At 44.2% G+C, this 15,599-nt stretch overlaps 1 long non-coding RNA gene across 1 annotated transcript in view; it reads left to right on the forward strand.

The window, feature by feature from the left end:
* The window catches only part of LOC126470327 (uncharacterized), a 181,633-nt gene extending 166,460 nt beyond the window's left edge, over positions 1-15,173 (forward strand). Inside the window, exons 2-3 of the long non-coding RNA XR_007586166.1 lie at positions 14,108-14,273; positions 14,883-15,173. This is a non-coding gene — a long non-coding RNA (uncharacterized LOC126470327). The remainder of the gene's footprint in view (positions 1-14,107; positions 14,274-14,882) is intronic.
* Positions 15,174-15,599: the final 426 nt, after the last annotated feature.

Consider the following 15,599-nt stretch of genomic DNA (forward strand, 5'->3'; position numbering starts at 1 on the left):
GACTCAAGATTGTGGCCCATTTAAAATTTTTCCTGTGGGTATAACTTCTTGTGCCATAACAATTGTCCTGTGGGGTCCTGCCCACTTGTCGCGTATAGGGTGCCTAAAGGATGCTGCATTCTCGGAATGCTATACAACAATTCAAGCAAATAACATTAATAGTTTTTATTACAAATAAGAAGATTGACAATACTTAACTTAGAATATACAATGGTGTCGCAAACGATGGGCGACATGCATCATAAATCCGTGTCCTTTGCTATAAACAATGTTCATGCAAGTTTGACACACAGTTGTGGATCACTAATAACTGCTATTGTAGCGTTCTCTGCTAGAGTGCGTCTAGTCCTGTGCGAATACTGTCGACTAATGTCCGGCGTGGGCTGGCAGGAGCGGCGCTTATATTCACTTCAGCTAGATGCAGCTCCTGTCATGGTGACATCCACGTCAGCACGCTATTGGCCGATGTCGTCTCACAGCCTTGTCTTCTCTTGCATTCTTCATCTTTGTTCCGGCGCTTGTGGTTACGCCACAACATTCTTCTCCCGCAAAGTGACGGACCGTCGTTGTGTAGTGAGTGTGAACACGGCGGGAGAGGCAGGAGTGTGGGCTCATCGCTGGGCCAGAAGCTGTAGTTGCTGGGAATGACACGCTTCCGGCCACACCCCGCCATCCGGCCTGCTCTCGGGCGGAAACATCCCCCGGAAAACGACCAAAAGGGTACGTGTCCACCTCCTGCTGCCATGAACCAGATGAAGAAGGCGTGGGCGGGTCCAGCTGCATCGGTAGGACGAAAGGAGGCGAAGGAGGTGGAGCAGACGAAGGCTCCGTCTCCACGGGGTCGTCCCGCGGTGTCGTGATGTCACCCTCTGGCAGCTGCTGTGGCCGCCGTGTCTTCTGGGTCTGCGAATTTGAGGGAAGAGAGACTGAAAGATCATCGTGTACATGACAGAGGCGAAGTTGATTTAGATGAACCTGAAAGAAGATACACGCAAGCGCCAAGTCTACGGACGATCTCGCTCGCGCCCACCGTCTGCTGACGCTAAAAACCCTGTGAAAAAATATCATGCTGCGCGAAGCGATACTTGCGGTTTTCCTTCGGCGTCGGATGCTGAGGAGGGTAGAGCAGGTGGAGCGGTGTGCGATGGCGGCGGCCGTGAAGCAATTCCACCGGCAAGTGTCCATCTCGTGGATGCGAACGATAGGAGGCGAGAAACAGTTGCAATGCTTGATCCCTGGTGTACGCGGAGCGAAATTTGGTCATCTGCTGCTTGAAAGTTCTGACAAAAAAATTCCACTTCGCAGTTTGACTGTGGATGGAACGGTGCACTAGTTAGATGCCGCATGCCAATGCATTCACAGAATGTTTCAAATTCAGTTGATGTGAACTGAGGGCCGTTTTCTGACACTATTACTTCAAGTAAACCTTCCAGGTAAAAAATCGATGACAACACCTGATTTGTGCTATGTGGCATTGTCGAGTTCAACGGCACAGCAAAAGGAAACTTGCTATACGAATCACCCACAATCAACAAACGAATGTTCCTAGAAGGTCCCGCAAAGTCTATGTGCACACATTGCCATGGCGTCTGCGACTTAACGCCAAGCAGAGAATTTTTGTGACAGGGCGGACTCATTTTCCACACATGCGTGACACTGTGACATCATCTGTTCTATTTGGGTGCCCATACCCTGTCAAGTATAGTGTCGACGCGCTAACTGTTTCGTACGAAGTGTACACTTCTTTTTGCAAAGTTTTAGGGATCAACACACGTGACTGCCCATTATCATTTTGAACAAGAATTACACCCTTCTGTACAGCGAGGCTATGCCGAAGGCCAAAGTATCGGCGCACTACAGACTGCTTTGTACTATTCAATGAGCGAGGCCAATATCTGCGGATGTATGTCAGCAAAATGTTCAAATCTGGATCAGCTTCCGTGGCCTGTGCAATTTCCCGATAATTTAGCGGAAAAGACTGAAGCAATTGAGAAACCTGAGTATCGATGTGACAAGAAGATTCAGCAGAAGCGTCGAAGTCTGTACCAGGGCCAATCGGAAGACATGAAAGTGAATCCGCATTACCATGTTGACCCGTTTGACGATACACAACCTCGTACTGGTATTGAGACAACAACAAAGCCCATCTTTGCAATTTTTGAGCAGTTCGTACAGGAACCGATTTCGTCGGATGAAACAAGGACTGCAAAGGCTTTTAATCCTTTACTAAGTAGAATTTTCTGCCATACAAATAGTGGTGAAATTTGGTGACCCCATACACAATAGCCAATGCCTCCTTCTCAATTTGTGAATGGTTACACAGCTTTGGACAACACATTTGATGCGAAAGCAATAGGTCTGTCTTTATCACCAATTCTGTGCGAATGCACTGCACCGGTTCCGTAAGAGGCAGCGTCAACTTGCAATACAACTGGTGTGTCGGGACCAAAGTGAACTAAGCATCGACCACTGAGCAATGCATCTTTTAGTTTTTGAAAAGCTACTTGGCACTCCTATGTCCAAACAAAGGGGACATCCTTGCGACACAAGCGATGCAATGTAGCCGTAATTTGTGCAGCATTCGGTATGAACCGAATATAATAGTTCATGTTCCCTAAGACTGACTGCAATTCTGTGATATTGCGAGGAACTGGCAGGTCTAGTATGGCTAACAAATGCGACTGAAGGCGATGTACACCTTGACTTTATGACATGACCAAGATACTGCAACTCAGGTTTTAAAAAAATCACGCTTGCCCAGTCTACACTTTAGTCCCGCATCAGATAACACACGAAACAAAGCACGTAAATTTGTAATATGTTCTTCAGGTGTACGACCTGCTACGACAATGTCATCCAAATAATCTGAACAGTTTGGCACTTGTGCAATCAGCTGTTCCAAATACCGTTGGAAAATGGCGGTTGCAGAAGCACTGCCAAAAGGCAAAAGCAAATATTTAAACACGCCCAAATGAGTATTTACTGCACATACCTTCTGAGATTCCTCGTCGAGTCGTATTTGAAGATACTCATCGCGAAAATCAATTTTTGAAAAATAGCGTCCAGCGCCTAATTTTTCCACGAGATCCTCTGGGTGTGGCAATGGATATGTATCAATCACAGTTTGTGAATTGACTGTAGGCTTAAAGTCAACACAGAGACGAATGCGACTTGAAGGTTTGGGGAGCAAAACCAATGGACTTCCCCACTGACTAGCTGACATTGGCGTAATAGCTCCACATCTTGCAGTTCTTTTAGTTCAGCAGCGGCTTTATCCCACAATGCAATGGGAACAGTTCTGGCCTGGCAAAACTTCGGCTGAGCATTGTCTTTCAGCGTAATATGTGCAACAAAATTGTTAGCTTTGCCTAAACCTTCAGAAAAAAGTTCCAGGAATACTTTTAGAAAGCTAGCTACACTATCTTTTGCATTGAATGTAGATACTGACAACACATTGTCCTGAACGTTAAAGCCAAACAAATCAAAACAATCAAGGCCAAATATGTTCTCACACTCGCGAGATTGTAGCACTGTAAATGTCACTTCGCGTATGCGAGCAATAGATACCAGGCAAAGTACATGTTCCGAAAACAGGAATGTCTTGTCCATTATAAGCTGTCAGTTGCGTGCTAGTTTTAGGCAGGCGTGGAGAGCCTAACATTTCATATATGTGACGATTGAGTAATGTAATACAGGCACGCGTGTCCAACTGGAATCTCAAAAGTTTCCCACAAAGAAGTAATTGAACAAAAAGTTTATTTGACTGGCGTATTACTGAAGAAACTGCACACTTGCTAGATTTGCTAATGCCTGTTGCAGACTTTGAATATACTGCATTAATGACATGGGCCTGGGACAAGAGTTTTGCGATTAGGCTGAATTCTTATGTTTGTTCCGCTGCAAACATGCAGATTGTACATGTCCTTTCCTAGCACAAGCATAATACTGAGCTTGTTGCGAAGGGTAGTCTTGGCGTTTGAGCTGTAAATAATACCTAGGGCAAGACTTAATTCTGTTTGCCTGTGTAGCCACCTGATTAGCGAACTGTTTACGTGGCGTGAAAGGGTGTTTACTCGCCGTGGCTAGCGTACGCCGCTGATGCGGAATGGTGCAATCGCAAGCAAGGGACTCAACCCGGCTGCTCAAATGTATGAGCTGAAAAGGCACCAGAATCGTATTGATCTTGTATTTGCACTACCTGCAGAAATGATGGATCTGACTGTTTCAAAATCTGTTCTCTGAGTTTGATAGCAGGCATATTGTACACGATCGCATCACGCAACATAACATCTGAATATAAAGCACCACAGGCACATTTGAATTAGCATTTCCTTGTCATACCCTGCAAATCTGTTACCCAGTCGCAAGAAGATTGTTCTGAGCGTTTTTTTGCAATTAAAGAATTGATATCGAGCTGCTACCACATTCACTTGTTGGTCGTAATAGTTTGTTAGTGAGTCTACCACTGCGTCATAAGCAAGTTCACTCGGAGTGGCGGTAGGAAAATGTTTTTGAATGAGGCGGAACACTGCACTTCATATCTTTGATCATAGATAGGGAAGTTTCACAGTACTTGGTACATTGTGTGCGATGACGTGGGCTTCAGACTGGGACAACCACTCGAGCCATTCCTCTTCTTGTTCATGAAATTGTCGAAAAGGTGGTATAGCAGTAGGTGTAGTAGGTGGTACTTGTTGCGTTGCGCACATCGTTGGCCAGTAACTGCTGCACCGTGTTGAATAGTGCAGAAATCTGCTGTATCTGGAACTGAAACATCTGCATTAGCTGTGTGGCGTTTCACGCTTGCGGCTGCAGTGCCTGAGCAGGGAGCGGGGAAGGGGGGGGGGGGGGGGGTCTTTTGGAAGACACAAATGCAGCAAACAGACAAGGCAAGCTAATAAAATTAGGACACAAGCAAAGAAAATTTCTGCAACGCCAACCTGAAAACATTGATTAGCAAAATCGACAAGAAACTGTTAAAGCAATAAGCGCCCCAACAAATTAAGGACAAAGAGAGTATTAAGGCACCAGCACAATATAAATGAACACACCGGGGCCGCCAGGCACTGGGTTAGGTGGATACCCATCACCAAAAGTGGGGTCTTGCGCACTCGTCGCATATAGTGTGCTTAAAGGATACTGCGTTCTCGGAATGCTGTACAACAGTTCAACCAAATAACATTAATAGTTTTTATTACAAATAAGAAGACTGACAATACTTAACTTGGAATATACAAAAGTGTCGCAAGTGATGGGCGACATGCATCATAAATCCGAGTCCTTTGCTATATACAATGTTCATGCAAGTTCGACACACAGTTTGTGGATCGCTAATAAATGTCATTGTAGCATTCTCTGCTAGGTCAAGCCTAGTCCTCTGCAAATGCTGTCCACTAACGTCCGGCCAAGGCTGTTGTTTTTTTTTTTTTTCTTTGTTGTGATTTCATTCCCCTATCCCATAAGGGCAGGGGAGGGCAGTCAGCGGCACAATCTGCCGCTCTTCAGCTGAGTGACATGGCAACTCAAAATAAGAATAAAATTTTACATACATAAGGCGATAAAGGGGAACTTAAAACAGAATAATGGGAGAAAATGGAGGTAAAAAATAGACTAACACAGAGACGTTCATGGAGAACAGTTAAAAAAAAAAGTCACCAGAAAGTTAAAAAAAAAAGTCACCAGAAAGTTAAAAAAAACACAGTTGGCGATTCTTCAAAGCTCATAGAAGACACTGAATGGACATGCACAGGTTAAAAGTCGGCCACAGTAGTAAAAGCACTCCAGAACAGCACACTTAAAACCCACTTGGAGCATACACGACGAACAATAAAACTGCCAGGCGGGACCTGCCGAGGGAAAGGGCAGAGAGGATGGAAAAGGAGGGGAGAGCAAGGGGCAGCAGGGGAAGCGGCGGGATGAAGAGAGGAGGGGCATCAGTGGATACACGAAGAGGCAGGAGGCACGTGGGGGCGGGAGATGAAGAGGGAAGACAGGGCAGGAGGGAGTGCAGAGACACTGAAAGGAGGCACAAGAGATGGAGGGGGAGTAGGAGGGGAAAGCCGCTCAGAAGGAGGGAGGGGGAGGAGAGGGAGCCCTGAGGAGGATGCAGGAAGGGTAGATGTACGGGAGGGGTAGATGGTGGAAGTTGCGTTGGGAAAGGAGATGGAGGGTGTGGAGATGGAGAGAGGGTGGGACACAACAGTAAAGGCGCGGCAACTGGTTGGGGGTGGAGAGGAATGGAGACACCAGGGGCTGAGGGGGATCAAGGCGGCGGACAATATGTAGTGTGCGGATGTGTTCAAGGAAAAGGAGAAGGAGAAGGTGGGGGAAGGTCGTAGAGGATGCACATGGGGGACGGAAGGTGGATGCGGAAGGCAAGGTGGAGCACATGGCGTTCGAGATTTTGGAGGGCTTTATAGCACCGGGGAGGGGCGGAAATCCAAGCTATGCTGGCATAACAGAGGATGGGGCAGATCAAGGATTTGTAGGTGTGAAGGATGGTGGAAGGATGCAGACCCCACGTCCGGCCAGACAGGAGTTTCAGGTGGCGAAGGTGATTGTGAGCTTTGTTTTGGATGGTAAGGAGATGGGAAGTCCAGGTGAGGTGGTGGTCGAGTGTGAGGCCAAGGTATTTGAGGGTAGGAGTGAGGTGGATAGGACGGCCATAAATGATAAGGTAAAAATCATGGAGGTGGAAGGAGCGGGTGGTGCGGCCTATGATGATCGCCTGGGCCAAGGCTGGCAGGAGTGGCGCTTATAATCACTTCAGCTAGATGTTTCACCCTATCGTGGTGATGTCCTGGTCAGCGTACTATTGGCTGACGTCATCTCACAGCCTTCTCTTCTCTTGCATTCTTCATCTTCATTCCAGCACTTGTGGTTACGCCAGAACATGTCCCATTTCGTTGTTAAATGAATTTTGTGGTCCTTTCTAACACTCTCAATTATTTTGCCATAAGGTGCATTGTTCACAAGTCTAAAAACTCTTTTCAAAGCACACATCATGAAAGCCATCTTTTTTATGTTAATCTCAATATATTCCTTCAGCCATCGGTGGTTGAATTTGATAGTGCAGGTGACTAATCGGGTCCATTCCCAAAATGAGTCATTGCTGAACGTTTCTATAGTACATTATATAGTTGTAATATTAGTCAAGGAAGGTCTACACTCAGTAGCAGGAAAATACTAGGATCATGCAGTATTCATTTGAGGTGACTTTAATCTACCGAATATAGATAGGGACATCTATGGATTCACTGCAGGTGGTATGGACACACAGTCTTGTGAAGTACTTTTTAGCATGTTTTCCGAAAACTGCCTTCAACAACTAGTTACACAGACACATGCAATGAAGGCATTTTAGACCTCATAGCTGCAAAGAGGCCTGACCTTATCAACAGTGTCAGTTTAAAGACAAGTACAGTGATCATGATGTCATTGTAACAATGACAGTTAGAGAAGGTCCCTCCGTGGTTTAATATTCAAACTCGGAAAATGCTGAGGAAAAAAGAGGTCGTTGCACATTTGGTTCAAAAACGAGCACACAAATGTTGACAGACAAAAGTTGTAGAAATTCTTCTGCCTGGAAGAGGATCAATGTTTGAAGGATACAATAACTTCCACTGTCATACATATACCTTAGCAAAAGATCTTGCTGAGAACTTGAGAAAATTTTGGTCATACATAAAATCACTAAGCCAGTCCAAGGCTTCTATCCATTCACTCGCTGATCAGTCTCATATGGCAACAAAAGACAGCAAAAGGAAATATAAAGTTTTAAATTTCAAGTTTAAGAAATCATTCACATAGGAGGATTGTACAAACATACCAATAAGAACCAATAAGTTGACCAAGGTAGAGGTACCCATAATCACGACACAGAGTCATTAGTCGTCCCGATGCTGGTGTATGTGCTGAATAAATCACCTGATACTGATGTGGCCATTTTGAGCAAGATGAGCAGGGTGGCCTTAGGGTGGTAGTTAGAGAGGTCAGGTTTTTGGCACATAGAACACAAATGTTAGATTCAGTACGTACAGCAAATGATTGTAGTCCCTGTTATCGGTGCAGGTAGCTGGAATGACAGGCCAAAAGGTTGAAAAAAGTGCCTTTTAGTAGCAGTCTAGCACCTTGTAGTTCTACATATTCCATACCAGGTGGTGCCATTCTCTGTCATCCCTTTATGACCTGGAGAAGGAGGAAAGTGAAATTACCCTCTTCTCCCTACTATTCTGGCCTATTACTAAGTATTGATGCTTGTAGGGGGGCACTACTGTTCTGCCACCTTTTTGTTTATCCCCTCCTCCCCCCTTGAGGACAGCCATCAATAACAGTGGTAGTGCCTCTAAAGTCTCGCACATGCCCTACGTGCTCCACTGTGGTGGAAGTGAGGAGTTGCAATTTAACATTAATGAGTTGGCTCATCTGAGTGACCCAAAGAGGCGCATGTGCTGAGTGTAAAATTTTTCTTTGTCTTACCCTTTGGGTAATAAGACCAAGTTAATATTAAACATTGACCAATGCAGTATTAGTTGCAATGTGGTGTTACTTTGGGCCACACCTTCTTGTCACTATAGGCCAATCATTCAGGTAGTGCTCTATTTTGATACAACTACTACCAGTCTTTTCTTCAATGATCCCATCTTGTAATTATTGGTTGAAGAACTGCTCCATCACATGTTGAAAGTGACTGAGTACCTGATAAAATTTATAATATTCAGGCAATTCATGCCCACTTCAGATTCTGTGCTACGTTATTTGAGTTGTGCTGGCAAGGCCTCAGGCACATGAAACAATTCTTTGTATTCTATCAGGAAATCCTTTGTCTCTTTTCTATCAACTCCCTCTAAATGAGCTACTTTTCCTTGTAATATGGTGAAACTGGTAGATTGCTTCAGTTTAGGACTCAAACTCCCCTTTCCAAATCTTCTTCCCATAAAACTTCTAAAATAGCCATGTCTATGGCTCCAAAATTATCTGTCACAACGGACCTAATTCCTATCTAACTCTATGACAGAAGTCTCTCCCCAGCACTAAAGTGAGTCTGGTTGTCACATGACTAGTCCTACTACCTGCTGCCAAGGCTGTAACATTGTTGATGCATCATACTATGGTGGTCAGACCATCACAGTGGTAACCTGAATTACACGATGTCTGACCCTGGCGAAGTACCACTTCCATGGTCTCTGTGATCAAAAATTATGTCCCATCACAACAGGGCAGCTCAAGTGGCCGTACATACCTTCCCCTCCAGCAATGCAGTGTCTGTCATCATCCAAAGCCAGCTCTGAGAAGTGCTCCACACCAGCTGACCTCATGAGCATCATCCACCCTCAAGTACTGCTAGATGCTGCCACATCTAGCTATGGATCTAAGGGCTACGCCTCATCCCGATGCTGCTGGGAGCTGAACTGGTGCCTCCCAACTGAGAGTCAACTCCTGACTGACTTACACCCACTTCAGTGCACCTACTCAGGGGTCCATGGTTCGCAACCCATACTCAGGTGCCACCCACACCTGGCTTACCACTCTAGATGTACACACTCTGCTGCTGTCTGCTGTAAGCTTGTGTCTCTGGGCCACTGATGCTGAATGCTATGTCAGGGGCCTTGGTTTGCCGCTGCACTCTGGTGCCTCCTGCAGTGGGCCCACCACAGGCTGTTAGCTGATCACACATTTGCATCAAATGGTGTGACCAACTTACATCAAAGTTAACTACAACAATGTGCCTGTTTCATGCCAAGTCCTGATGCAGCTCTGGACTCGCTGGGGTGCTGACTTCATTTCTTCTGCGGTATGACTGTTTAGCCTGGCAACTCTGTGCACTGACTCCCACTTGCTGCGATGCTGATCTAGCAAGCACCACTGTCCATGGTCAGCCATGCCACTGGGCACTGACAGTAGCAAGATGACATCATTAACTGCTGTACTGATTATAAATAAATAAACTGGTTATCATTCTCTCACTGATTCTGTAAATCTATTGTGGCCAGTCACCTGGTTTAATGTACCTCCTGGCCTGTCAACCAACTTGCAATGTCAACAAGAACTGCTGCAAGGTCAATAAACACTCAGACCAACTAGAAACTGTTATATATCTCAGAACTGCTGATCCCGGTGAATGCACCATCCTGCCTACCCCACTTGATCTGTGATGTGACAGTATCTATTATGTAACCTCATTAATGTCCGCACTCTCCATGGACACATGTGTTCTTATATCCAATAAAAATGCTTGCTTCCTTTTCCCCACTAAGCTGGTAAAGCAAACTACTGCCACTGTTGCACACGGTTTACTTCTCCTCACAATTACATGAAGTGTTGTGCGGTGCCCACAGAGTCCCCATTTAAGTTTAAGAGAGGAGTGTCTCTACCAGCTTCATGCTCTCATAGATCCTTGGAGAAACCCCCATTGCCATTGCCTATGTGCCCACACTTCTTGACCTGTCGTGCCCTGGATTCCTGCCATATGAGGTTGGTCAACCACACCATTAACATGTGGTTTTGCAATCAAAACTTCCCCCATGTTCTTTTGTCAGGTTACTGCATCAATTTCAGCTGATGCCCTTGTGGTTGTTACAGCTTCACAAGAGTCTTTGCAAACTTGGTTCTCACTTTCCTCGACACTTCAGGCGGCAGTCTCCTTAGGAAGGCATCTAATGCACTCTGCTCTGCCTCATGTAAGAGGACCTTATTAGCACTGCCATTATCCATTATCTTGTAGGTATTAGCACTGAACTTCCTAATTCTCTCTTGGGAACTGCCTATTGTTTCCCCTTACTTCTCATGTATTGTATTCCAACTGTAGCATTGTATTCTTTCTCCTGTAACATTCAAATGAACCACCCCACATCCTCAGGCATTTTTGGCAACCCTCAGCTTCTTGTGACCCATGACATACACTTTAGCAACACCTGTGTAACTTAAACAGATCATCTGTCTGGAGCAATTTCTCATCCAACGAACCCCCCACCCTCTACCCTACAGTAAAGGGTGTCTACAAGTGCCAGAAAATCGTATCATGACTTAACTGTAAAAAGGAGCATGGCAGTACTGGCATCTAGTATCGAAACACTAGGTGAGGACTGCTCTGATCTCCCCTCCCTTAACAAACATAATTGCTTGCTCCACTTAATATTACCCATACACATTTGAGCCATTTTATCTATGCACTCTCACCATCTGTACCACACATTGCAAATCTATGTACTAAGACAACAAGAAATCAGAATAAAAAGGAATACCCAAAGAGCAATTGTGTCTCTATTCACATCACATGACATTCATTTACGCCTTTCTCTTATTTCTAGCTGTGCACACATTCTGCAGTCCCTAGTGTTGTGGCCTGATAAATTAAACTTGTGGCCTATTACATGTAATGACTGAGCACACAGAGAGGATTGTGCGTAATTAAATTACATTGCAAACACCTCACCACTCGCAGTCCCCCATTAGTTTTCTGACAATTACCATGAAAAATACACAGATCAGTTTCAAGTGGGACTAATGTAAGTTGTTTGCTGCTCACCAGGATGTGATGTCCCACAGTGTAATATAATGTGCCAGAATTGAAGTTCCACTGGTGCCCCTAATGTCAGCATGGACCCCACTAACTCTTCCAACACCAAACTACAATGGAGTCAGCAGCATTAGGTAGTGTCAACTGTGTTGGGTAATGGGGAGCAGATGTAGGCTTCTCTGGGTGACTGTTCTGAGCTCCTTCCATGAGCTTGTGGATTCTTTAGTGACAAGCAGGAGCAAATTCAGCAATGCTTATGTTGCAACCAAGCTCATTTGTTTGTCTTGAATATAGTTCAGCAATGCTCCAGGTCCATGTCCAGCAGGCAGGGTGAGTATCAAATCCACAGCCCTGTAAACAGCATAGCATGACTTGGAGCATGGTATTCTTGCTGAAAAAGTAGCCCAACAGCTCCTGACCACTAAGCCTGTGCTGGCAAAGCAGCTGTACCTGAAGACCGCTCATAGGTGGGTGGTGTCGCTAGCTGTGGTTTACTGTGAAGACAGTGTCATTCAGGAAGTCAACTCTGGCCCCTGACACTTTGCTGGCAGGTTGTTAAACTGATGGTGGTTTGTAGGGACCCCATGTGACCCTCAGGATCCATTGCTGCTACATGCATGACTGTATGATAAGGGGTCCTGTTGAATGATGCTGACTAGCACTGATGGCTGCACCAGCAGGTAGTGATTGAACGATGTTCCCTCTTCAGACCCCATAGCAGTAACCAACTCATCAATGGTCACTGACTCAACATCCTTTGCTGGCTAGGAGAGCGCTATTTATACATGCCCTGACCATGTGTGTCACCATGTAGATGCCCCAGACATTACACAGTCACTCTATCTTAATGCTGAGGTTGCATCTGAAATTTTGGTAATACCACTGGCTGCCCAACAGTGGTTGCACTGAAGTGCTGGGGCTTGATGAGTGGCATAACGCTGAAGTAGATGCTTGCAGCTGTCTGCAGTGGTTATACAGTCACCTGGTGATGACCTGCAAGAGCTAACTAGGAGTGTTATACTGTGCACCACAACACACATTTAAATTCCTAGCTGTTTTTTTAACATGATTCAGACTGAGTATAGTCCTCTTCATTGTAATGAATGATTCATTTGATTTGCTTGCTCAGGTGGCAGGAAATATTGATTCTTTCTAAATTCTCTGTGAGCAGCTTCTGAATTGGTGAAAACAGAACAGCACAAAATCCAATCATTTCATCAGCTTCCTTTCACTGGTTGACAGACAATATAAGTGAAACAGTTACAGACAGGCACAGTTACAAAATGACAAAGGCAAACATAAGTTTTTAGGTTAAAAACAAGCCTTTATTACACCCTCCAAAGTCAGTTTTAATCTATTGGCTCAGACTCATGCAGCCACTACACAATGACAATGCAGAAGTCTGCATATAACAGCTTAAACTACACCTTCTACTAACAATGAATCACGTTAAATACATTTTGATTAAGTATGGCCTACTTGCCAGTCATGCAAGACATGCAACTACCTCAGCCACTGCCAGTCACACAGTACCCATGCCCTACCTTCATGAACCTGAGCAATTCCTTTCATACCCCCTCAGCCCGCATCTCGTAGTCGTGCGGTAGCGTTCTCGCTTCCCACGCCCGGGTTCCCGGGTTCGATTCCCGGCGGGGTCAGGGATTTTCTCTGCCTCGTGATGGCTGGGTGTTGTGTGATGTCCTTAGGTTAGTTAGGTTTAAGTAGTTCTAAGTTCTAGGGGACTGATGACCATAGATGTTAAGTCCCATAGTGCTCAGAGCCATTTGAACCATTTTTTCATACCCCCTCAGAAAAACCACCTGTCCCAACCACTAACTGCATTTCAGCATTCACTTAAGGCATGGCTTAGAGCCTGTAATGTCACATGTGGAGATGAATGATATCACAAGGTCCCAGAACAGTGGCAGAAACTCATTGGATATGATGATGTGAATAAAGCCAAGTCTTCATCACCTGTGCTATTATATTTTATAGGCTAGTGAGGTTAAATGTGTTAAAAGAGTAAAAATCAACAAAAACAAAAATACAGCAATACACTAAAACTACATATCTGGTATATGCACAACCACATGCACACACAGAAATACTAAAACTATATATATATAGTCACTTCTTATACTTATGATAAAAAAAGAGAATTTTGAATGAATGATGTATAATACTATGACAAATCAGTGTGAGTGGCTGATCACTGAAAAAGAAAAGGCTGGGCCATGTATTATGCAATATCCAAACTCTCCAGTCTAAGAGCTTAGGCTGAAGTCTAGACATGAAAATAAAATTTAATAGTATTACAACATTCATCTCGTCAGCACCTGAAAGAGGGGGAAGTCCCCTACTTAGATTTGCTTCTGCCCTTTCATCAAAACATAGAATGCGACCAGGTCAAATGTGGTCACAGACTGAGGGGCCCCCCTGTGGAATTGCAGCATAAAGGCAAGTTAATGGACTGTGTTCTATTCAGAGGTGTGTCAAAAGAGCTTCTCCCCATTGGAATGACCAGCATGAGGTACACCACAGCCAAAAGTTTGGGTTGACCAACCACAGCTTGTTCTCCCTCACTTGCAGATACTCCTGCCTTCTACAACTGCACAGCTCTCCGACTCAACATTGAGATGACAGCATTCGAGGGAATGATACATTTTCTGCTGGGTTCATTTACTATAACATACGAAGGACACAAAGGGGATCATGACAGATGAGAAACCTTTACCAGGGCTTTCAGGAGATGCAGGTCAGTGCTGTAACATTATGCATACATAGGCGAGCTAATCAGCCACTTGGAATTAAAACTGATAATATAAAATTATGGTAATTTGAGAAGAAGTCAATCCCTTGTGTTAGCTGACACCACTATTAAAAAAGAGTGCCAAAAACGCTTTTGCCACAGAGGCATAAATAATTGTTTAAACAATATTTAGCAACTACCTGTTGTCAGTTAACATAAGCTCACTCACACAAGAATGCTGGCTCATTTATTTATCAACAAACCTTTACTTACATTTATTGTACGTGGTTTGTAACAATTCTTTATTTAAATATTGGTGTAATATATTAGTTTATTCTGGAAAGTGGTCAAGAGAGCCAAATGATGTCTGTAGAATGTAAGAACGATTTTTTTTTTTTTTTTTTTTTTTTTTTTTTTGGGGTGCAGGGGGGGGGGGGGGGGCGGCGAGGGGGGGGGGGGGAGGGATGGCCTTCAGCCAATGGAACACTGTGGGAGTCAAGTGGAGACAGACACTTTACAAGTGAAGCACTCAAGGGAGCAATTTTGGACCTTTTTATATGAGTTTTGGAAGAAGACAGGCCTGCCTGTGGTAACAGATGTTTTTTGATTGTGTAGGTGATTGATCCTGGGAGGTGAATGGCCACTACTGTACTTCTACTTCTGAAGGGACCTTATATTTTGAGATGTCTGAATGTGCTCCAGTGTAGGACTCCCAATTTTTTCCACTTGCATTATGGAACTGAGCATAGACAGAGTATGACTTCCTATTTGTGATCTTGTTTGTGTTAATTTGTAAAATATCATGTTGAACTCTGAACTATTTCGACCTGGTGAATATTGTGTGCATTGTGATCAAGAAATTGACTTAGTTTTTATGTATCTTTGATGACTATTTAGTTTGGGGATTTTGCTACCACTCCTGTAATGCTCTGTGTGTAATGTTATTGCATTTGGTAAGGATATTTTCTGTCTGTATTTTAATTGATATCATAGGACCACTTCCCATTTATTTGAGATATCCTGTCTTAAATAAACATTATTCAACATAATTCTCTGTCTTCTATGTCAATTACAGATTTTAGAACAGAACCTTTATTTATTAAATTATTTGTTTATCTTTTATTTTATATTTCTGGATATTTTGTTAATTTGCAATTCTAGACAATGCATAGACTATTTGATTGCAGGACCACAGCTACAGATTATTATTTGCAGCAAGTTAGCTGCTGGGTACGAAAGCAGACATGCACGGCTTTACCCTGTGATTACACTGAGCTTTTTCTTTTATTTCTTTTAAACAGAGCCATGCATTATCCAACTATCTATGGTTCA

This window comes from Schistocerca serialis, chromosome 3, assembly GCF_023864345.2.
Source record: "Schistocerca serialis cubense isolate TAMUIC-IGC-003099 chromosome 3, iqSchSeri2.2, whole genome shotgun sequence".
Taxonomy (NCBI): domain Eukaryota; kingdom Metazoa; phylum Arthropoda; class Insecta; order Orthoptera; family Acrididae; genus Schistocerca; species Schistocerca serialis.